Here is a 25559-nt window from a genome sequence, read left to right on the forward strand (position 1 = left end):
GGTAAGCTACTAAGTCTTGAGATAATTTGTTACACGGCACTAAGTAACTAATACATACACTGAAGCATCACACATTTCCGGGGTCACATACGTTATAAGTTATGAATTTGAAATTTGAACTCAGGCATTCAAACTTCAGGCTCTATTCACTTCAACTATACTATTCTGCCTTGAAAAGTAGGTGGCGATCTAGTACTTATGTTAATATTACACTTACACAGACACGCACACCATCTTCCTTTCTTTCTGTTTGTTTTTTTTCGAACTTGATAGTGATAGGAAACCTCCTATCACTATCCAGTACACAGCAGCTGTGTATTGGAAAGATCCTTTGGCGCGGAGGCCTGACTGTAAGGAGCTCTAACTGGAATCAGGAAGAATAGTGTCAGGTGATGGGATAATCCAGATGGGGAATGTGAGGTCCTGAACTAAGGCATGGGTTGGAAAGGATTAGGCAGGTTCAAGAACTCTTTCATGGGTAGACCTGAAGGACCCTAACGTGGCTGACTAGATATTTGTGATGCTCGGCTGTGAGAGGGCGGGAAGTCACTGGATAGATCTGGTGCCGGGGTGGGTGGGTGGGTGGGGCGGGAGTGCTGACAGCTGGTAGAAGAGTAGGGGAGGGTTGTGAGGAGCTCTGCCTTGGCCTCGGTGCAGTTGAGACATTTACGAGATACCTGAGAGGTGGGGTCCAGCGCCACTAGAGAGGTCTGAGCTGAGAGGGGGACCTGGGAGTCCTCAGCCCTCCTCTCAAGGATGCTGACGTGATGGCATGGACCGCTGCACCCTGGGAGAATGTGTGGAATGAGAGGACGAGAGTCTATCCAAGGAGGCCTGGCCTAACCTTGACGGGGGCTGGGCAGAGAGAGGAGCCAGAGAAAGGAGAACCAGGGAAAATGGCATGAGAAAATGTAGGGAGAGAGAGGTTTGAGGAAGAGAGTATTATTCCAGTGTCAGATGCTGCCTCTGTATATGATAGGTGCCACTTTCCGAGTCCGTGAAAGCTGACCACTGTGACCTCTAGGCCTGCCCCTAGAAGGAGCACCCCCCTCCCCCATGGGCATCTTTCCCCAGTGCCGCAGGTTGAGGCACCCCCAAAGGCTCCCTGGGGAGCTTCATGTGGTTGCCTGGCCTTGCAGATCAACTTACTTAACATTTCAGTTCAACCAACGTTTATGTAAAGTTGAGCACATAACAAATGATTTGTTGGATGACTAAATACTTACTAATAATACATGCAGGACACTGGTAGGGCAAGGCGTTACTCTCTTCACACGTGCAAAAGTAATATAAGAAGATTGCTCCACAAGTCCATTGACTTACTAAGTAGCTGCAGATTTTAATGAGGGCTTGATATCTCCTATAGAGACACGGAATTTTGTTTCTGTTGTGGAAGAACTATTCATGTTAATAACAACAGAAAAAGGAGGCCATTGAAATTTTTCCTAATATTTTACTATGTCTACAAAGGTAATCTCGAAAGTTAACATGGATTATTAAGCTGAAATTTTTAAAAGGGTGTCTTTAATAAGCTTCTTTCAACTCCAGCTGTTCTAATGGCAGCTTCCTGGTTTAGCTGACAGTCATTATTTTTTTAAATGTATTTAAGTTAACTGAAATGTCAGTACTTAAGCTCTCTTTGTGATTAGATATGGTGATTAGAGTCTCTTTTAAAATTATGCTCGGATTTTCTATTAGGAAAACCACAGCAGAGCCATGACACAATAGGTCCATAATAAAGTTTCAAAGGTCTGATAACTTTTATGTACTAAATACTGAATTTTAAGAAATTGAATTTTGTGACTTTCCTATTAAAGGCAAGCAGAAGTTTCCTACATCTTTAAATAATTAAGACAAACTTTTACTGAGTCCAAGCTCACTCTTATCACTGCATGGCGGGTCAGTGAATTCATTGAGAGATGACGTGTAGAGGCAAGGAAGAGATTTTAATCAGGGAGCCAGCTGACTGAGAAGGCAGGCTGCTAAGTCACTTCAGTCGTGTCCGACTCTGTGCGACCCCATAGATGGCAGCCCACCAGGCTCCTCCGTCCCTGGGATTCTCCAGGCAAGAACACGAGTGGGTTGCCATTTCCTTCTCCAATGCATGAAAGTGAAAAGTGAAAGTGAAGTTGCTCAGTCGTGTCCAACTCTTAGAGACCCCATGGACTGCAGGCTACCAGGCTCCTCCATCCATGGGATTTTCCAGGCAAGAGTACTGGAGTGGGGTGCCACTGCCTTCTCCGGAGAAGGCAGGCTAGCACCCCAAAATAAACATCTTGTCAGGGCCTGGTTGCCAGGTCCTTTTATGGATCAGAGATGGCAGGGAAGTGAGGCAATAAAGAAAAAGACTATTCAGTCCTTGCAAATGTCCCTAGAATGGCAAGCCTCAGGCAGGGGAATGTGTTAGTTTCACTTCCTACAGTCCTTCAAGGATGGGCCGCTCAGATCGCAGGCCATTTTGTATGCTTACAGTAACAAATAGGGTTAAAGTCACAGAAGCAAATCTGATGTAAATTTAACACTTCTGGGTTACACTTCCAATAGCAGAGACACAACCAGAAAAATTCCCAGCAAGAGGTTAAAGCTGGAACAAGATGTGGTACATATATACAGTAGACTATTTCTCACTCATTAAAAACAGCTACTGAAATTAGGGAATTAAGACACTGTTAGCCACAGGGATGGACGTTAAAGGATCTAGGCCAAGGGAAGCCAGGGAGGCAGAGGAAGACTATGGTATAGGATTTACCTTCCCAGCAGAAGAAAAATAGACATACAAGGCAAAAAATTTACAATCCAAAAAGAGACTCAGAGAATTCAAAGACAAACAAAGGGTTCCAGGAAAAAAAAAAATGTGAATGGCCTTGAATGAATTAGGAAGTCCTTACCCTCATAGACAAGAAATGTGAATCTGTAATAGGTAATCCACAAGGAATATTCTTTTCTCTCCTTCCATCCTTCCTTCCTTGCACAGATCCACAGAAATCTGATTATCTTAAGAGATAATCCACAATAATTATCTAAGTTTGTCTATGTATACACAGAAAAGTATAACTGAGATAGATAATTCAGAAGGACCTGATGTTCAGCACTCTTCTCATCCTTCTATGGCAAAAAAAAAAAAAAAAAAAAAATAGAGATACCCTACCCCATAAATACATAGGCCTGAGTCAGGAGGCTGTATGCTGATGACAATCCCAAGACTGCAGATCGAGTGTACTGCACTGCAGCATTGACAAGATGGGAAGAAAAGCAGAGAAAAGCAGTGCCTACTCTCTTATCTCCGCCCTCCCTGACTTGGGATGCTATCACGTCCCTGGAGCCTGGACAGGCTTGAGTCCCACTGCTGAACTGGGCATGGTTGACAATCCGGCGGGGTGCCCTTGGTTGACCCTTTTAAAGGGCTAGTGTCTCCTACATTCTGGCTGGGACCAGAGTCCCACGTGGCATCAAGGCCTCAAGGGATTTGAAGGCAAGGTTCAGCTAGCCTTGACCTCTCCTGGGGCTGGGGATCCCAGCTCAAGCCTCATTCCTGAGGGTGCAGCCTCCTAGCACTAGCGCCTAAGCACCCTCAGCAGTGTACTGAGGTCCTGGGAAGATTCGCCAGGGCGGGCTGTTTGTGCGATGCTTTAGGGGGAAAGATTACTGAGATGCAAGCCCTTTTGGGTTAGCTCAGGCACATTCCTCCCAATTTCACTGCCCAAGAAGCAAACTTTCCCTAAGGTTTTTGTTACCCCAGGAACCAAAGGTAGGCCTGAATAATGCTGCTACCCTGTGGACATTTTCTGTAACTACAGCATTTTCTCTGGTGTTTGCTGCTGCTGCTGCTAAGTCACTTCAGTCGTGTCCGACTCTGTGTGACCCCACAGACGGAAGCCCACCAGGCTCCCCCGTCCCTGGGATTCTCCAGGCAAGAACACTGGAGTGGGTTGCCATTTCCTTCTCCAATGCATGAAAGGTGTTCCCTGGCAACTCAAATCACAGGGCTGGATTTCTGTTAATGACAGAAATTAACATTACCCGCCTCAGGAAATGACCTGGGGTGGGTGATGGAGAAATAAATTTCAAACACAGCTGAGTTTCAGTGGCCCAGTTGTCAAAGGCAAATGCTCCTGACAACCTTTTAGAAAAAAAAAAAAAAAGCCAAAACAAAGTCAAACCTCCACAACAAGACAACATACTAAGGATCCCTAATTGTTGGAGGAGTGCCATTCAAAATGACAGTGGGAAATCAAATCCCTCCAGGCACAGTGGTCATCAGCACCAATCTACAACCGATAAATGTGGGAGAGCGCCTGGAGGAAAAAGAATCCTCCTAAGCTATCTCTGGGAATTTACATTGGCAACAGTCAGTAGAATGGACAGTTTCTGAATGCCTGAAAAAAAAAAAACCTCTCAGATTAAAACTAGGATCTGACATTCCCACACCTTGGCCTATGTCCTGAGAAAACCACTGATCAAAAGGCACGGACACCCCAACAAAGCTTCAGCCCTGCTTCCGATAGCCGAGCCACACTACCAGCAAAATCGACAATGAGGGACTAAAGCTGAAACGAGGTGTGGTACGTGTATACAGTAGACTGTCTCACTCATAAAAAACCATCGCTGAAATTAGGTAATTGTGACAGTACTAGCCACAGGGATGGTCCTTGGAGGATCATACACTAAGGGAAGTCTGTCAGGCAGAGGAAGACCATGGTATATGAGGTACCTTCCAGGCAAAATAAAAGTAGACATACAAGGCAACAAACTTACAACCCAAAAAGAGACTGAGAATTCACAATCAAACGAATGGTTCCAGAGAATCATAAGTGACAGCCCGGGGATGAGTTAGGATATCTGTGCCTATATACATGAGAAATCTGTATTGTAATAGATAATCCACAGTGATTATCCCCTTCCTTCTGTTGCAGAAACCAGTAATCAAGAAACCAAGCACCACACTCGGAGAGTTGGAAAACTCAGGTTTATTACACCGGCAGGCCCAGAACACTAAGCGCTGAGCCCTGAACAAAGGGGTTGCAGAGTTTTTATAGACAGACTATAGTGAGCAACACTACCTGCTAATAAGCTGGTTTAAACTAAGGGGTTTTGTGTGTGTGGGAACAGCAGTCAGGATGGGGTGGGAGATGCCTGACCTTTACACAGACAGGCATGGTTGAGCCTGCAGGGACTGGGCAATTGCAAAGAGCAGGACAAGGGTGAGTGAGATAAGCTCCAGTTCCTAGTACTGTTAAGTCCCGACTTTCTGAGACTACGTGACCTACGTGATCCAGACTTTGCAAGGAGAAAGCTGAGTTACAGAAGCAGAAGGAGCAGGAGGTTATGTAAAATTCTAACTTTTCCTCTTCATTCCCCCTCTTGATGCTTCTATCACTTGTTGTAGAAAGCATCATCTCATGTTTTGGTAGGACATTCAGAGCTCCCCATCGTTTAGGAGTCTATATTGAGCTATTACCACTTGTAACTTTATAGATTCAATCCGAGAACTGGGTTATGAACTGGGTGATTGCATTGAGAACACAGGGCCAAACAAGAGGGCCGCAAAGAGCATGAGAGAGAGGACCCATTAAAGGGAGAAGCCACGATGCCAGCTCCAGATGTTGTTCCAATTAGCCCAGGAATTGGCTAGTTTCTCTCTCCTTTTTATGATTTGTTCCCTTAGCTTTTGGGCCATGTCCCTGACTATTTCTGATTGGTTTACATAAAAGCAGCATTCTTCATTCAAGAAGAGGCAGAGTCCTCTCTTTTCAGCTGTCAGTAGGTCTGCTGCTGCTGCTGCTAAGTTGCTTCAGTCATGTCCGACTCTTCGCGACTCCATGGACTGCAGCCCACCAGGCTCCTCCGTCCATGGGATTTTCCAGGCTAGAGTACTGGAGTGGTGCCGGGAGCCGGCATATTGCATATTGAGTGCAGCACTTTCCACAGAATCTTCTTTCAGGATCTGGAATAGCTCAACTGGAATTCTATCACTGCCGGGAGCCAGTGTGAGGAGCTCCACCCATGACAAAGGTCATGAGGAAGGAGGCTCCGCATACGCAAGGGTGGGATCGAGCCTCAGGAGTCCCCCTGGAAATTCTCAGAGTCTGCCTACTTTCTGCTTTGTGCTTTCCCCTACACCTCTGACTTTACGGGGGGCTGTCCCCCACTACCTCTCTGAAAAGAGTTAGCTTACAGCTCCAGTTAATAATTCCTGGGTGTGACAGTGTTTCAACCTACAAACTCCTTTGGAAATCCTCTAGCCTGCCTGAATAGGTTTTTCCGGCCACATGTGATTGCTCAGAGCCTCCCAACTGTGAGAGGCATGAGATGTTCTAAACTGTCTAAATACAGATTCCTTTGAGCAGTTAAAAGATTGATTAGAAATTGTATTGGTGAAGGATTTTCACTTTTTGGGCCAATGTTTGCTGCTAAGTTTCCATATCCCTTACCTGCTGTGTCCCTGGCAGTGTATTGATTAATAATTGGTGTAAATAGTAGCTTTAATGTTTGTAACCTGGGACCCTTGAGTTAATTCTTTTTCTTGTTATAGCCCACCACACCTTTGCTCTGTAGGAATACAACTTTATCTAATGCTTTTGGAGGGTGGCGCTTGACTTATCACCTTTAGAGAAAAATAAGTTTTCTGAAGAAAGGGTCTTAAAATGTTAACAGGCCTCCGGGCCAGAAGATGATGCAAATCACCTAAGCTTTTGCATATGATAAGTTTGCCGGAAGAAAGCCTGGCTTGCTTCATGACTCTACCCCTTCCCCCATTATCCTCTATGCATAACTTAAAGTATAAAAACTACTTTGGAAAATAAAGTGCGGGCCTTGTTCACTGAAACTTGGTCTCACCATGTCGTTCTTTCTCTTACCTTCTGGCTGAATTATTCAGCCTCTTTTCTCCACTGCATTTCCTCACTGAGCTATCCTTATTCTATTACTCTTTATATCCTTAATTAACGTTTAATTAAGCAGTTGTTTCCTGATCCTCGCCAACGCCGTCCCCGCTTCGAATACCCTGGATCCACCGGGGCTGGACCCCGGCAGAGTGGGGTGCCATTGCTTTCTCTGGTCAGTAGGTCTAGCCCTCTCCTATTCTGTAAAACCAGAGTCTTACAGTTCTGTAAAGCCAGGGAGTCTAGTTGGTCCTGTAACAAAGAGCACAGCAATAATACTGATTAGGGATACAGGCCAGGGTTGACAATGAAAATCCATCAATATCTTGATAGCCAGGTCCTCAAGCTTCCTCCATGTGTTGACCAGCCAGCTGCCGGAGTGTGGCTGGAGCAAGGCTGAAGAATCCTCAAGCTTCTGCTGTGCACTGACTAGTCAGCTTCTGGAGTGGCTACAGCAGAGATCAGCATCCTTTGTGGGTGAGGGCTGTTGTCTTTGGAACTGGACCTTGGGGAGTTTTTTGGGGTCCTGAACTGTTTTCCAGGTGTCTTCATCACAGGAAGCCGCTGCCTTCTTGACTCTGGTGCGGTGGATCCAAGGGATGACGCCTGTAACTTTATCAGCAGTAGGGGTTGCCAGGACGACCGTGTGAGGGCCTGTCCAAACTGGCTTAAGTGGTTCCTTCTTCCAATCTTTAACCTATACCTCATCTCCTGGCTGATAGGGATGAACCCAATTGCCCAAATAAATGGGTGTCCTTTCTAAGGTTTCTCGGGCTATATGGCAGAAAACTTTTCCAGGGCCTGGAGGTTTCGGGACATCTCCAGGTCAGCTAGTTGCTGGTGGTCTCCCTTGAGCTTTTCTATCACTGGGGGTGATTTCCCATATAAGACCTCAAAGGGAGACTAGCCTGAGGACCTCGGGGTGCATTTACAGAGGGAGATGAGAGTCCGCAGAATGATAAGGCAGCTTGTTCTAGCATTGTCTGGGTGTTGGCTGGGGGATATTCTTGTCGTACTACTACTTGGAGAAACAAACTTAACAAGAAAGTTAAAGATATATGGCCCAAAGATCAATAGACTTAGGAAAGCTGCTGAGGGGCTAGCCAGGAGAACCAGGTCCAGACACTGATTCGTGACATTAGTGTTTCTCTAGGTATGAGAAGATGCAAGAATTTGGACTCATAAAAATCTTTACCTGAAAACATCTGACTATCTGAAGGCCTGTTTGTGTGTGTGTGTGTGTGTTTTCTTTTTTTTTCCAGAGCACAGAGTGCCTTATTTTTTGTCTCTATCCTGAACTCCTTTCAAAGGGGGTGTTGAAGGTCAGCATCTTGTAGTGGTCATGATTCAACCTTTGTAGAGGCAGCCAGCAAGGGCCAACTTTCAATCAACAGGGCCCCTTCATAGCCACATATTTGACCATGTTTGGGGGCCTTTCATGGTCACTGTGACCCGCGGTGCTGGGAAGGCTCATTCCCAGGTCTAACAAAAATTCCACTGACAGGTCACTCAGTGTGTTGTCACTAGGCCAGGCCTTGCAAGTAACAAAAGTCTCTGCACCATACCTGTCTTGCTAGCCTCTTGGTCCACGGCCTTTCCTCTTGCTGCTGCTTCTCATATCTAGAGCTACATTATTACCGTTATTGATCTCATATGGAACTACATATCAGCATTTTATCACAGGCTCAGTCACACATTTGGTAATGTAAGAAATAATCTTCTGAAACAAGCTACATAGAAAATAATATAGCTAGCTGTTATTAGTAAGGTCACAAGCAAGAATTCAAGTCAAGAACTTTCACTGGGTATAGCCTGGTATACCCCAGGTCATCCGACTCAGTTAAATGATAATAGCCAAGTGTTCATCTCCTGGTGTATGGAGCATGGAGCATCTGACCTTTATCCAAAGACTGGTTACTGAGACAAGCTTTAGAAACAATCTTAGAGTGTCCTTTTTAATAACTTAATTAAATCTTTTAGCGACGTAACATAACAAGGAACTATTTCAGAAGTGAGTGTTAGTAAGCACAGACCTTAATTAACAAAACTAGAAGTTAATATTCAGTGAAACATAATTTTTTCTTTCTTTTTTTTTTTTTTTAGAACTCATTCTGAGGGCATTAACACTGTAGCCAGGGAAGTCTTTAACCCATCAAATAAAAATAAGGTCTGTCAGGGAGCCGGGAAAAGCCAAGTGGCCATCCTGGATTTCCTATAGCCCTGGCTCTTTGATTTTCAGCTGTTGTTCATCCATTTTTAATTTCCTGATTTAGGAGCAGACTATTGCCATGTTTTAAGGCTATCTGGATAGCAAAAGTCTAACCTTGAGGAGTTATTTTTTGTAGAAGCAGAATGAGCTTTGTCTACATGTCCCGCAATCTTAAATAATGTTTATTTACTTTACCAAAGTAACAAAAACATTTTAAAAACAAATATAAATCACTTAAAGACAAAGAAATTCATAATCTGTTATCAAAAGCTGCATTCTAAGAAAACTTTGTTCTCTAAACAGAGAAAAGACCAAATTCCAGTCTGGTACCAGCTTACTGTTAATAACAAAATTTGTTTATCTGCTTAATGTTAGAAAGTCTTTTCCAAAAATCTTGAAGAACTAGCAGTATTCTTCTAAAGGCTTGAGAGTAAAACCATAGAAGCATGTTTAAAATCTGATTCTATTGCAATTGATAAAGAAACCTGGTCATAACAGTTTAATACAGTATCAGGGCATATCAGATGTATATGAATTTCACATAATTCTAGGATATCTATATTAGTAACATCAACCATACAGTATAACCTGAAAAGATTTATCACCCCTTCAACACTACTTCTTATGTAATTTAACATGTGCAGTGAACCCAGGTAGCTTAATAGCTCTCTGGGATGTCTCAGGGGCCCTCTGAAGCATCCCAAAGTTAGCTAGAAGTCAAGTTATTTAGGAAGTTTTGTCAATAAATGTCGAAAGGGTTTATAACAGTCAAGTAGGCTCGTATAAGTTACTGTGAAATAATAGTTATTTACTTAGCCAAAGTTAACAAAAGATTTCAAAGGTAAATATAGAATAGATCAATTAAGAGGTAAAGAAACTTTGATCTATTATTAAAAGCAGTTCAGCATCTGAAGAAAGTATGTCCTCCTAACACAGAAAGACCAAACTCAAGTTTTTGCACCAACTTACTTTAAACTCATTTATGTAAACTTAATTAAATTTATTTTAAACTTAGTCCTAACCATGCCCCAAACTTTTTTTCAGGGTCCACTTTCCACCAACCTTTTAATCACTTTCTGTAACAGCCACCTGTAAGTCAAACCTACTGTCTTTTCCCCTTATAAAATATAATTTTATTTTTTATACCTTCTTTACCAAAAACACACACCGTACTTTCCTTATTAGATTAGCAAACAAACATTAATACTAGATATTTAATATTGAATATTTTTCAGTTCATGTGAATCTGAAATTTATTTAGGTTAATTTTTCTTGTACTTGGAATTGTTTGATTTATAAGCACTTGCTTTTGTTCAGGCCAATTAGAACTCATTTAAAACTTCAACAGTATTATCAGAAAAAAACAAAAGACATACACTGAAATATACATAAATCCAGACAGTCAGACAGAGAGAGATCTTACAGTTTTCTGTTTGAGATTTAAAATATCTCTTTGACCCCTTTTTTTTTCTTTGCTTGAAGTTCTAATTTGCCCAAGGCTGAGGTCTTAGGCAAAGTGGGTTATGTATTTCAAGGACCTGGAAAGGGTTAACTTCAAGCTTTTTCCTAGGCAGGCCTTTTAACAAGCTAAATATTTTTAATTGAGTATGCAAAAAGAATTGGTTTTGCAGTTTCCAAAAAAGAAAAATTTCTCTCACTCCGTTCAATCAGCAGTCATGCACTCACAATCTTTCAGAGGCTATCACAATGCCTCCCTTCTCCCAAGTCCCCAGGTTTCCTTAACTGTTACTCCCTTCCTGGAAGCTCCAAGGAGGTTCTCAGTCACAATGCCTCCCTTCTCCTGAGTCCTCGGGTTTCCTTAACTGTTGCTCCCTTCCTGGGAGCTCCAAGGAGATGATCAGTCTCCTCTCCTACCCGTTGGGGTAGGACGTGACTGGGGAGTGGCCCTGGGGCCTTACCTGATCCTGTGGCCATTCCTGGTGAGTTGGTCCGTCACTCCAATGAGTCCAGTCGGGGCTCGGCTGTCTGGAGAGTCAGAACAGCACTCTGAAAGAGACCCCGGAATACTGTCAGGCGGCAAGCCTCCTTGTTCATCTTGGAGTTCCTTTGCTCCAGCCCAGCCGAGCCACCAGTCCAATGGCTCAAGGGGCTGGCGTGGTTGGAATCTCGCTGGGGCCTCCAGAAACGTTGCAGAAGCCAGTAATTGAGAAACCAAGCACCATACTCGGAGAGTTGGAGAACTCAGGTGTATTATGCTGGCGGGACCAAGGAGTTAACAGTCTAAGCTCTGAGCCCTGAACAAAAGGGTTACAGAGTTTTTATAGACAGACAGTTGCCGGGGACCAGACCCAGCTGATCCAGGGTATTCGAAGGAGAGACGGCCTAGGCGACTATTTATATGCTAATTAGAGATATAAAGAATAATAGAATGAGGATAGCTCAGTAGGAAAATTCAGTGGAGAAAAGAGGCTGAGTAGCTTGGTTTACGCGGGAGACCAATAAAACTTCAAGACAAGAAGTTTGCACCACTTACGTAGGCCGCAGGCACCCTCTCGAATAGCGGAAGGTGCCTCACCCTAGACACCTTCTCGAGTGGGTCTTAGAAGCCCAGGCATAATTAGTAAGCGTGGTGGGTTCCGCGCTCCAGATGGAGACTCAGCTGGAAGTTAAAGGGAAGAATGACATGGGGAGACCAAGCGCTGGTGAGCAAGGCCCGTAGCTTTATTTTCAACAGGGGCTTTTATACCCTAAGTTACACATAGAGGATAATAGGGGATGCAAAGTCAGCAGTCTTTGATTTTTATCAAAAACCAGGGTTTCTTTCCTGCAAATTTATCGTATACAAATGGTTTAGGTGATTTACATCATCTTCTGGCCAGAAGGCCTATTAACATTTTATGACTCTTGACAAGGACTTATCAACAAAGACTTATTTTCTCTAAGAGTAATTATTTTAAGGTGTGGCGCCATCTTCCAAAGATAAAATTGCATTCCTATAGGGTGGATGTGTAATGGGTTTACAACAAAGGAAAGAATTTATTACCTTAAGGGTCTAAAGTTACTAACACCAAGGCCACTACTTATTTTTTCTATATACCAACTATATTAATTAATACACAATTCAGGGGATGTGAAAACTTGGCAACAAACATTGACTGATCAATGAAATCCTTTACTAGTCTTATTCTGACAGTTTCTAATTCTCTGAGAGGCTCTAAGCTATTTGAATATCTTAAGCTTCCCGTGCCTCTCGAGGCTGGGAGACTGTAAACAATCGTATGCATAGCTGCAGGAGTCCAGGTAAACTTGTCAGGCGAGTTAGAGAGCCATCTGAGGGGTTTGGATTTAAACACTCCTAATTGCCCAGGAACTTTATTAATTGGAGCTGTAAGTTAACTCTTTGACAGAGAGAGCGAGATGGTGGTAGGGGACAGCCCCCAGTAAAGTCAGAGGTGAGAGCACAAAGCAATAAAGTAGGCAGACTCTGGTTTTTTTGGGGGAAGATACTCGAGAATATCCGGGGAGACTCCCGAGGCTCGATCGTGCCTTTGCGTATGCCGAGCCTCCTTCCTCTTGACCTTTGTCACGAGCGGAATGTCTCTCGCCGGCTCCCGGCAGACAGTGAACACAACTAGCTGCTAATAGGCTGGTTTAAACTAAGGGGTTCCGTGCATGTGGGAACAGCACTCAAGATGGGGAGGGAATACCTGACCTTCACGTGGGCAGACATGATTAAGCAGGTTTTCAGGGGCTGAGCAATTGCAAAGAGCAGGACAAGGGTGAGTGAGATAAGCTCCAGTTCCTAGTATTATAAGTCCCCACTTTCTGAGACTGTGACCCACGTGATCCAGACTTTGCAAGGAGCAAGCTGAGTTACAGAGGCAAAACGAGCAGGAGGTTATGTAAAATTTTAACTTTTCCTCTTCGCTTCCTTTCTGCCTCCCATATATAGACAGCAATCTGTATCTCTAAAGACAGAAATCTGTATCTAAGAGATAATCCACAAAAATTGTCTCCTAACTTCTTTATATACACAGAAAAGTGTATCTGAGATATATAATTCACAAGGACCTGATGCTTGGCTCTCTTCTTGACCTTCTATCTATGTTAAAAAGTTCAAAACCGCAATAGAGATACACTGTGGATACGTTATACCTGAATCCAGCGGCTATACACTGAAGACAAGCACAACACTGCAAATCGACTGTCCTCCAACATAGCATCGGCATGATGTTAAAGAAAAAGAAAGAAAAGCGGTGCCTGCTTTGTTCCCCTGATCTTCCTGACTTGGCGTGTGATCCATCCTGGAGTCTGTGCAGCTTGGGTGTCCAGGCTAGACTGCTGTGTTCTTGAGACAGTCTGGCAGGGTGTTTGTTGAGCCCTTGTTAAGCATGTGCCCTGCTGTGCTCTGGTTGGGACCAGAGACTCGAGTGGGATCAAGTCCTTGAAGACCTTGGGAGCAACAGTCTCCTAACCTCCATGGCTCCTCGTGCTGGAGTTCTCAGCTCAAGCCTCCTTCCTGAGAGTGCAGACTCCTAGGCACTGAAGCACAGTCAGCAAGGTGCTGTGGCTTCCGTTGGGATCAGTCTGGAAGCCGTGTGTGTGTGATGCTTTACGGGGAATAAGTAGTGAGACACAAGCCCTTAAATGTTCACTCAGGTACTTTCCACTCTATTTCACAACCCTGGAAGCCAGCTTTGCCTAATGCTGAAGCTGAAACTCCAGTACTTTGGCCACCTCATGCGAAGAGTTGACTCGTTGGAAAAGACTCTGATGCTGGGAGGGATTGGGGGCAGGAGGAGAAGGGGACGACAGAGGATGAGATGGCTGGATGGCATCACTGACTCGATGGACGTGAGTCTCAGTGTACTCTGGGAGTTGGTGATGGACAGGGAGGCCTGGCGTGCTGCACTTCATGGGGTCGCAAAGAGTCGGACAGGACTGAGTGACTGATCTGATCCGATCTGCTTGCCCCAGGAACCAGAGTGGGCATCAACAAGTGCCGCCACCTGTGGACCTTTTCTGTAACTACACCTTGACCAAAGGCATTTAATGCCACCTCCAATTCAGAAGGGGGCCGGGGGTGCTATCAATGACAGCTTGCCTCAAGAAAGGTCTTGAGGTAAATATTAGAGAAATAAATTGCAATGGAAACAGTGAGAGACTTTATTTTGGGAGCTCCAAAAGCACTGTAGATGGTGACTGCAGCCATGAAATGAAATGACCCTTGCTCCTTGGAAGAAAAGCTATAACCAACACAGACAACATATTAAAAAGCAGAGACATTACTTTGCCGACAAAGGTCTGTCTATTCAAAGCTATGGTTTTTCCAGTAGTCATGTATGGATGTGAGAGTTGGACTATAAAGAAAGCTGAGCACCAAAGAATTGATGCTTTTGAACTGTGGTGTTGGAGAAGACCCTTGAGAGTCCCTTGGACTGCAAGGAGATCCAACCGGTCCATCGTAAAGGAAGTCAGTCCTGAATATTCATTGGAAGGACTGATGCTAAAGCTCCAATACTTTGGCCACCTGATGCAAAGAATGGACTCATTGGAAAAGACCCTGATGCTGGGAAAGATTGAAGGCAGGAGAATAAGGGGATGACAGAGGATGAGATGGTTGGATAGCGTCACTGACTTGATGGACGTGAGTTTGAGCAAGCTCCGGGAGTTGGTGGTGGACAGGGAAGACTGGCATGCTGTAGTCCGTGGGGTTGCAAAGAATTGGACATGACTGAGCAACTGAACTGAACTGAAATTGCAAATACACCCAACTTACAAGATGCCAATCAAGACATAAATTTTTCCACACATGCCTAAAAGAAAACAAAAATGAAAGAAAAAATACCCTAACCACCACAAGACAAGATTCTTAGTATCCCGAATTATTGCAGGAGGAATGCTAGTCAAAATGACAACCAGAAATCAAATTCCACCAGTCAAGAATGACTATTCTCACAAGTCTACAAACAATATATGTAGGAAAGAGAAGGGAGGAGTGGGGAACCCCCCACATGCTTGGCCGAAGGAACACTGGCAACAGCCACTAGAACTGAAAGCCTCTGCGTGGCAGGAAAAAAAAAAAAATTCAAGAGAGCTAACCCTAGGATCTGACATTCCCACATCTCAACCTATATCCTGAGAAAACCATTATTCAAAAAGTCCCGTGCACCCCAACATTCACTTCAGCACTACTTACAAGAGCCAAGACACAGACCCTGCAAAATGTCCACTGAGAGACTAAAGCTTAGCAAAGACCTGGTACTTACAGACAATGGACTATTATTTAGCAATGAAAAACCGCCACTGAAATTATGAATCATTCCACTTGTAGCCATAGAAATGGATGCTGGAGGATCACATACAAAGCGAAATCAGCCGGACAGATGAAGACAAGGGTGTGTGATGTCCCTTCTAGGCAAAATTTAGAAAGAGATACAAAGGAACTAAATTACAACACAAAAATTGACTCTGAGAATGCAAACACAAGAATTTTTTGAAAATTGAAAAGCCCAAGGAATTAATTAGGAGGTTGGAAATAACAGATATTTGTATCTATACTAGATACTCCACAAGGACCTGGTGATCAGCACAGGGAACTATGCTGACCTTCTGCAAAAAACCTCTGTGGCAAAGGAATAAACAGAATTTGTAGGTATGTATATGTACATATATGTCATAAATGAATCAGGCAGCTATACACTAACAACAAACAGAAAACTGCAAAATTAATATACTCCAACATAGCACAGGCATGCAATTAAAGAAAATAAAAGCATCGCCTTGTTTATTCCCTCCAACCTTCCTGACTTGCACTGCTATTCCATCCCTGGAGCCTGAGCAGGCTTGGGTCCCATCACTGGATTGGGGTGGAGTCAATACAGCCGAGCATCAAGCCCTTAATTGAGACCCCTCTTAAACGTCTTCTGTCTGGTTTCCCTGACTGAGACCAGAGTCCCTAGTGCTCCCCAAGGATGGGAACCCGACCCTCTATCTTCCAGGACCTTGGAAATGTTACCTAACCCCCAGGACCTCTGGTGCTGGGGTCCCCAACTCAAGCTTCCTTCTTGAAAGTACAGCCTCCTAGGCCCCTCAGCAGGGTACTGTGGCCCCGGTTGGAAAGAGTCTGGAGGGGAGGGGTGAAGCTTTAAGGGGAAGAAGTGAGACCCAACCCCTTAAATTGCTCAGGCACATTCCATTCCAATTCACAGCCCAGGAAGCCAAGTTGCCCAAGGAACCAGAGGTGGCCAGGTAAAAGTGCTGTCACCTTGTGGACACTTTCTGTACCTACAACTGCACCTCCACGCTTACTGGCACCTGTTTCTCTAGCGTTGGGGTCTGTTAACGACAGCTGTCCTCAGGACTTGTCCTGCGGCAGGAATTGCAGAAATAAATTCCAAACACAACCAGCTTTCAGGAAGCCAACTGCCACAGGTAAATTTTCCTCACACTGTTCACGGAAAAAACTAAGACTCAAACTTCTACTACAGGACAAGATGCTCAGGCATCCCTAAATACTGCAGAAATGTCAATCAAAATGAAAACAAGAAATCAAGTCCCATCAGTCCCATCAGAGCATCCTCAGGAGGCTATAAACACTAAAGGCAGCAGAGCCTAAGGAAAGGGAATGCCCCTACACAGTAGGTGGGAAGGCACGCTGACAACACCCAGTATAATGCAGTCTCTGAATGCCTGAAAATACACTATCAAGAGAGGCTAGGTCTCAGCTCAGTCACTCAGTCGAGTCGGACACTTTGCGACCCCATGGACTGCAGCATGTCAGGCTTCCCTGTCCATCACCTCCCAAAGCTTGCTCAAACATGTCCATCGAGTTGGTGATGCCATCCAACCATCTCATCCTCGGTCATCCCCTTCTCCTCCTGTCTTCAATCTTTCCCAGCATCAGGATTTTTCCAATGAGTCTGTTCTTCACATCGGGTGGCCAAAGTCTTGGAGCTTCAGCTTCAGCGTGTCCTTCCAATGAATATTCAGGACTGATTTCCTTTAGCACTGACTGGTTGGACCTCTTTGCAGTCCAAGGGACTTTCAAGAGTCTTCTCCAACACCACAGTTCAAAAGCATCAATTCTTCAGCACTCAGCTTTCTTTATAGTCCAGCTCTCACATCCATACATGACTACTGGAAAAACCATAGCTTTGACTAGATGGACCTTTGTTGGCAAAGTAGTGTCTCTGCTTTTTGATATGCTGTCTAGGCTGGTCATAGCTTTTCTTCCAAGGAGCAAGCGTCTTTTAATTTCATGGCTGCAGTCACCATCTGCAGTGATTTTGAAGCCCAAGAAAATAAATTCTCACTGTTTCCATTGTTTCTCCATCTATTTGCCATGAAGTGATGAGACTGGATGCCATAGTCTTAGTTTTCTGAATGTTGAGATTTAAACCAACTTTTTCACTCTCCTCTTTCACTTTCATCAAGAGGTTCTTTACTTCCTCTTCACTTTCTGCCATAAGGGTGGTGGTGTAGGGGGGGCATGTAATTTCCTCGGTTCTGTCTCGCTGCAGCAAAAATTTGAAGCGATGGATGAATCGGTGTTACAGCTCAGTTTTCTTAGGAAAACCAAAGGATAGTACATCCTCGAGAAGTGAGGCCGGGCTGACCCAAAAGACAAGAGAGGCCTCAATCCTTCTAGGCTTCCTCCTTTTATACACTTGTCTCCTCCCTGCTCAGCCTGCCCTATGTAAATTGGGCTAGCCAGGAGGGCTGTGTGTTTTACCTGAGGTCTTCACTCCGGTCCTGGACCTTCCTTTGTTCTATTTTTGTGGACCTTTTTTTTTTTTTTCCTAGTCTAACCACCAAACAGTGTCATCTGTGTGTCTGACATTATTGATATTTCTCCCAGCAATCTTGATTCTAGCTTGTGCTTCATCCAGCCTGGCATTTTGCATGGTGTACTCTGCATATAAGTTAAATAGGCAGGGTGACAATATACAGCCTTGACGTACTTCTTTCCCAATTTGAAAACAGTCTGTTGTTCCATGTCCAGTTCTAACTGTTGCTTCTTGACCTGCATTCAGATTTCTCAGGAGGCAGGTAAGGTGATCTGGTATTCCCATCTCTTGAAGAATTTTTCACAGTTTGTTGTGATCCACACAGTCAAAGGCTTTAGCATAGTCAATAAAGCAGAAGTAGATGTTTTTCTGGAACTCTCTTGCTTTTTCCATGATCCAGCGGATGCTGGCAATTTGATCTCTGGTTCCTCTGCCTTTTCTAAATCCAGCTTGAACATCTGAAAGTTCACAGTTCATGTACTGTTGAAACCTGGCTTGGAGACTTTTGAGCATTATTTTGCTAGCGTGTGAGATGAGTGCAATCGTGCAGTAGTTTGAGCATTCTTTGGCATTGCCTTTCTTTGGGATTGGAATGAAAACTGACCTTTTCCAGTCCTGTGGCCACTACTGAGTTTTCCAAATTTGCTGGCATATTGAGTGCAGCACTTCCACAGCATCATCTTTTAGGATTTGAAATAGCTCAACTGGAATTCCTTCACCTCCACTAAGTTTGTTTGTAGTGATGCTTCCTAACGCCCATTTGACTTCGAGTTCCAGGATGTCTGGCTCTAGGTGAGTGATCACACTATTGTGGTTATCTGGGTCATGAAGATCTTTTTTTTGTATTGTTCTTCTTCTGTGTATTCTTGCCACCTCTTAATATCTCCTGCTTCTGTTAGGTCCATACCATTTCTGTCCTTTATTGTGCCCATCTTTGCATGAAAAGTTCCCTTGGTATCTCTAATTTTCTTGAAGACATTTCTAGTCTTTCCCATTCTTTTGTTTTCCTCTATTCCTTTGCATTGATCACTGAGGAAGACTTTCTTATGCCTGAATAAGACATTTCTGAATGCCTGAAAATACACTATCAAGAGAAGGTAGGTCTAGGATCTGACATTTCCACAATGATAAATCCATCATTCAAAAAGGCACATGGACCCCCAACTAGCACTGCAACATTACTCACAATAACCAACAGAGACAGCAAAATCTTCACCAATAGATTAAGCTTAAACAAGATATATATGTATGATATACATATATATGATGGACTATTAGCCATAAAAACCAAGACTGAAGTAAGGAAATCATGTCACTGGTAGCCACAGGGATAGATCTAGAAGGATCATACCCTAAAGGATCTCACACAGACAAAGGAAGCCAATAACACAAGATGTCCCTTCTAGGCAAAATAAAAAAGGTGAAACAAAAGAATTTACAACCCAAAGACAGACTATAAGAATTCAAATTCAAACCAAGAGTTCAAGAAAAAAGTGAAGGGCCTGGGATGAATTAGGAGGTTGAGACTAATATAGACACAGAAATCTGTATCTGTAATAGTAATCCACAAGGATTATCAGCTTCCTTCCTCCCTTCCACATATACACAGAAACGGGCATCTCTAAGAGATACTCCACATAGACTATTTTCTTCCTTCCTTCCTCATATACACAGAACACTGTATGTGAGATAGATAACCCACAAGGACCAGATGCTCAGCACATTGCTCAACCTTCTGCAATAAACTCTATGGCAAAAAAAAAAAAAAACCACCCCCCAAAATTAGACATGTTCCATGGATATGCCATACCTGAATCAGCTGACTGTACACTGACATCAAGCACAGTGGGCAGGTTGACTCTACTCCTGCTTCATCGGCATGAAGTCAAAGGAAGGGAGAGAAAATCAATGCCAATTTTATTGTTTCCAGCCTCCCTCATTTGGGCTTCTATGGCATCCCAGGAGCCTGACTAGGCTTGAGTCCCAAGGCTGGACTGAGGTGGGGTCCAAACAGCCTGGCAGGGTGCCCTTCATTGAGCCCCTTTTTAGTTATTATTACTTTTTCTGAATGCCTTTGAAAATCACAACCGTCTGCTTATCTCAGCTGAGACCAGAGTCCCAAGTGGGATCAAAGCCTGGAGGATCATGGCAGCAACAGTGACCTAGCCTGCACATCCCCTGCTGCTGGGGGTCCCAGCTCAAGCCTCTTTCCTGAGAGCGCAGCCTCCTAGCACCTAAGTACCCTCAGCTGGGTGCCGTGGCTGTGGTTGGGGTTAGTCTGGTGGTCGGGTGTGTGAAGCTTTAGGGGGAAGAAGCAGTGAGTCACAAGGCTGCAGGTATTTTGCTCTGGCACATTCCACTTCAATTCACAGCCCAGGAAGCCCACTTTCCCTGAGGCTCTGGTTATCTGAGGAACCAGAGGCGGGCAGGGGAAAGTACTGCCTTGTGGAGACTTCCTGTAATGACAACCACACCACCTGTTCACTTCAGTTCAGTTTAGTTGTTCAGTCGTGTCTGACTTTTTGCGACCCCATTGACTGCAGCACGCCAGGCCTCCCTGTCCATCACCAACTTTCAGAGTTTACTCAAGCTCGTGTCCACTGAGTTGGTGATGCCATCCAACCATCTCATCCTCTGTCGTCCCCCTCTCCTCCCACCTTCTGTCTTTCCCAGCATCAGGGTCTTTTCAAATGAGTCAGCTCTTTGCATCAGGTGGCCAAAGTATTAGAGTTTCAGCTTCAGCTTCAGTCCTTCCAAAGAATATTCAGGACTAATTTCCTTTAGGATGGACTGGTTGGATCTTCTTGCAGTCCAAGGGACTCTCAGGAGTCTTCTCCAACACCACATTTCCAAAGCATCAATTCTTTGGCTCTCAGCCTTCTTTATGGTCCAACTCTCACATCCATACATGACTACTGGAAAAACCATAGCTTTGACTAGACAGATCTTTGTTGGCAAAGTAATGTCTCTGTTTTTTACCATGCTGTCTAGATTGATCATAGCTTTTCTTCCAAGGAGCAAGTGTCTTTTATTTCATGGCCGCAGCCACCATCTAGAGTGATTTAGAAGCCCCCTAAAATAGAGTCTGTTACTGTTTCCATTATTTCCCCATCTATTCGCCAGGAAGTAATGGGAGTCATGTATGGATGTGAGAGTGGACTGTGAAGAAAGCTGAGCACCGAAGAATTGATGCTTTTGAACTGTGGTGTTGGAGAAGACTCTTGAGAGTCCCTTGGACTGCAAGGAGATCCAACTAGTCCATTCTAAAGGAGATCAGTCCTAGGTGTTCTTTGGAAGGAATGATGCTAAAGCTGAGACTCCGATACTTTGGCCACCTCATGTGAAGAGTTGACTCATTGGAAAAGACTCTGATGCTGGGAGGGATTGAGGGCAGGAGGAGAAGGGGGACGACAGAGGATGAGATGGCTGGATGGCATCACCAACTTGATGGTCGTGAGTTTGAGTGATCTCTGGGAGTTGGTGATGGACAGGGAGGCCTGGCGTGCTGCAGTTCATGGGGTCGCAAAGAGTCGGACACGACTGAGCGACTGAACTGAACTGAATGGGACCGGATGCCATGATCTTTGTTTTTTGAATGTTGAGTTTAAACCAACATACAAATGTCTTGGGGGGGTTGTCAATGACAGCTGCCCTCAGGCCATTTCCTGGGGTGGGTGTTGCAGAAAGAAATTCCAAACACCATGGACTTTTCAGGAAGTCAACAGCAAAGGGAACTTTTCCACACAACCTTTAAGAAATAATACAAAACCCAAATCTCCACCACAGGCCAAGATGCTCTGCATCCCTAATTACTGCAGGGATGCCATTGAGTAAGAAGAACCCCCTACACAGTCGGTGGGAAGGTAGTCTGTCAAAACGAAGGATAGTTGACAGTCTCCGAATGCCTGAAAGTAAACTATCGAGAGAAGCTAAGCCTGGGATCTAACATTCTCCCATCTGGTCTTAGATCCCAAGAAAGCCATCTTTCTAAAGACGCATGCACCCCAATGAGTGCTGCAGCACCACCTACAAGAGCAACGATGATAAACAGCAAAATCCTCACCAACAGATTAAAGCTTCAACAAGATGTGCTCCGTATGTATGATGGACTATCACTCGGTCATATCAAAACAACACTAAATGAGGATATTGTGCCCCTGGGAGCTGATCAGGCCTACATGGGGGCTTGTGGTAGAAATGCCTCATTATGTTGACCTCAAAAACAAGAATAAAATCACAGCGACCCTTGAGACTGACCAAATTGCCCAAATGGCATTCTGTTTTCCCACTGGCACCTACCTTCTCAAAGCTAGGAGACCACAGGATTCCAGACCTCTGGCTATGTGACCACAGGACTCAACTACAGGCTAAAAATTAACCATCCCTTCAGAGAATTTTTCATTGGCAGGGTATAAGAAAGACCCCATCAGAAAGGGAGGACACTGGTTCTTCTTAACAGCCAGTCACCCTCTCATTTCCCTCTAATAAATTTCCTTTTCTTGCCTGACTGCCCGGCTTGCTCTCCTTTTCTCTGCACTCGCTTTGCATTTTGGTGCTGAAACCTGGGAGGGAAAATCCACCACAACTGGGTCTCAGGAGCCCACCTCCGGTGGTCCCCTCCCTTGGACCTGTCCGAGAAACTGAGACGAGCTCCGGGATGGTACCATCCACTTGCCTTGCTGGACTGACATCCACCCACCAGCCCAGATTTCATCCATCTGTTTCAAGGGTGAGTGAAATCCCATTCCCTTGGATCCTCTCTCCCTCTCTCTCTAGCCTCATTTCCAAGCCCTAGCGCTAGGCGGGAGGATCCCCACGGCCCTTGGGCCCTCAGCCTTGTGCTCCGTCTGACTTTGAAATAGGGGGCACCCATTTCAAAGCAGACTTATTACTCTCTGAGAAGGTCCTGAGAACAGGGATGCCTTTTCTCTCAGACCTTTCTCCTCGCTTTCCCTCGCCCTTGTCTACCCTTCCTATTCAGCCGCAACGGGAAATTCTTAGTCCCAGCCCTCAAAATCTGCTCCTCTAGGATGCCTTCTCCAAAACCTAAAAGCCTTGGACTTCCAAGGGGCAATTGGACCAAAAAGACTTATTTACTATTCTAACACTGTCAGGCCACAATACAGACTTGATAATGGGTCCCTATGGCCAGAAAACAGAACTCTCGATTATAATCCTCTACGGGACCTCAGTAACTTCTGCCACCACAACAGCAAGTGGTCAGAGATCCCTCATGTCCAGGCTTTCTTTGCTCTCCGCTCACGACCCTCCCTCTGTGAATCCTGTTCTACTTCTCAGACACTCTTAGCCCACTCTGGGCCACATCCTCCTCATACAATGTCTCCTGATCCCTGTTCAGACTTTTCTTCTTCTTCCTTCGATCCTTCTGACCACAGTCCACCCCCTATTGCTCCCAATCCCCTTGCAGCTGCTCCAGATCCAGTTTCACAGCATCCACCTTATGCCCCCTCCTCCCTCCCTCCTTCTCTGTGGCTCCCAGCCCCCCTCCCCAGCCTGTGCCTGAGATAAGCTCTGAGACCTCAGCCCCACCCTCTACTGGAGGGTCCCAAGGCTTTACCCCGACCTCCCTAGATCCCCTCCCCATATCTGGTCCTGAACAAGCAGGAAACTTTATGGCAGGACCCCTCTCCTTACCCTGTTCCACTTCTCCTGTATGGGAAGCAGCTGGAGCAGAAGGCATTGTTGGGGTTCATGTCCCATTCTCCCTCACCGATCTATCTCAAATCCAAAAGCAGCTTGGCTCTTTCTCTTCAGACTCTGATAATGATCTAAAAGAATTCAACCTGGCCCATGGCCGCCCTCTCCCCATCTGAGTCCCTTATGTGTGATGCACGTGCTGAGCGAGGTCACAGCGTCCCCACTGCACCAGCTTTGAGCATCCCCCAGTCTCTGACCCCCTTCTCACTGGCATGTTCTGGACACTTTCCCTCCCCTGCCACCCTCCAGGGTTTACAGACAATAACTAGATGCAAAATCAGTGCAGGTAGCAGCCTGTGGAGCATTAGACCCAGCCCAGGGAAGCTGAGCTTTAAATGGTCAATTCTAAGCTTCATGCAGAAAAGATGTGGCCCAGCCCCTGGCAGCCGAGAAAACTAGCTTGGCGTCTGCATGCCCCCCTCCTCTAGAAGGAGGTGACGAGGGAGACCCCTCAGGACACCAGGCAGCCCGCCCCTCACGGCTGCCGCCTGCACCACAGACCAGGAATGTTGCTGCTCTTCTGTGAACCCTCCTCCTCTCAAGAACATCCACCTGTTCTCTCATAAACTCAACCTCTTCCCAAAAGTGGAAAAAGAATCTCATGGAACTGGGTGGAGACACGCCAGACACCACCCCGGGGCCGGGTTCTGTCTCAGCCACAGAGGTAAGGAAGGGACCCGCCCTCGCCCAGGCCCACCTCAAGAAGAAAGCAAAATTTAAAAAAAAAATGTACAAATAGAGAAAACTACCTCAGTTGACAGGATTCCACCTTTAGGGTTTCTTCAACTTTGACGTCTTACCTGTTGAGTGTACCTCTTGTAGCATCTTGCTTGTCCAGGCGAATGGGAGGCAGACGGAGCGGGTGTGCGCCAGCGTTGCCGTGCGGGCCTTCCTCCAGCATGTCGAGGCTTAATTTTTCGTAGATTGATGAGTGATATGAATGTAAAGATACTTGTGTACGTTTAAACATGACAATGAAAACTTAAAATGTAGCTTCCATACTTGTGCATAATTCCAAAGTATTTTATTTTTATCAGTGTTAAATAGCTTTTTGTACAGGCTCCAATCCATTTTTCTGAAGTGTGCTGTTTTTTAATGAAAGTAACGATAAACTTTTCACATCCCATGAAACTGCCGTTTACACATTGCAACTTTTTAAACTTATCATATTTTTCAAAGTTAACTTTTTTCGAGGGAGGAAAATCCCCACCTGCTAAATGATACTAAACTCTTGTTTTGGCTCTTCTAATTAGGTCCTGAGATTTTATAAAATTCAGTCTGTAGCTTTTTAGGTTCCTCACTGGAGTTGGTTGTACATAAAAATAAAGAATATAAAGTGACCCTACAGTTCTTTTAAATATCTGGATTTTTCCACTTACATGTGCTTTTGAAAGTATTTTGTTCATGCATACTTTCACCAATAAATTGAAAAAGTCTTGAGCTTCTTGGTAAATGTGAACCATTTGTTTCCTATTGTGCTTTGGGGGCAGGAACCTTTTAATATAATATTTGCCTAAATCAAGCAGCCCCCTCTGAATGTTAATTTTGAAAAGTCCATATTTGGTGAACCATAAATCTTGGAAGCAAGACTGCAATATGCTTAAATTTAAGTGATGTTTTAAAAGGAGAAAATTCCAGGGTTGATTTGTTATCATTGAAGTTCCAATACAACAAATTGATAGGACTTTGTTTTTGATCAGTTAAATAGATATCAGTATCAATGTATGGAAGTCTTTTTTCTTAAAACTTGTTCACATATTACTTTGATCCATTTTTCTGTGGCATCTGGTGCAATAAACCTTTTGAATTTATCTTGAAAAAAATAAAATAAATAAAAGAATTCAAGTATCTTACCCAGTCTTACAACTTAACCTGGCATGATATTTTCATCATACTTCCCTCCACTCTTCTCCCAGAAGAGTAGGAACGAGTATGAGTATAGCAAGCCTCTCAGGCACATCTGATGAATACACAGGACAGACAACACTAAGCCCAGAGGGG

At 44.6% G+C, this 25559-nt stretch overlaps 1 protein-coding gene across 1 annotated transcript in view; it reads left to right on the forward strand.

The window, feature by feature from the left end:
* LOC147365365 (uncharacterized) overlaps positions 1–22347 on the forward strand; it is a 74305-nt gene extending 51958 nt beyond the window's left edge. Inside the window, exon 3 of the mRNA XM_086319062.1 lies at positions 21808–22347. The gene's annotated coding sequence lies outside the window, so the exon portion shown is untranslated. The remainder of the gene's footprint in view (positions 1–21807) is intronic.
* The last annotated feature ends 3212 nt before the right edge of the window (positions 22348–25559 follow it).

The sequence above is a fragment of the Bos grunniens genome, chromosome 10 (genome assembly GCF_055505025.1).
Source record: "Bos grunniens cultivar Pamir isolate PY7600 chromosome 10, Bosgru_T2T1.0, whole genome shotgun sequence".
NCBI classification, from domain to species: Eukaryota; Metazoa; Chordata; class Mammalia; order Artiodactyla; family Bovidae; genus Bos; species Bos grunniens.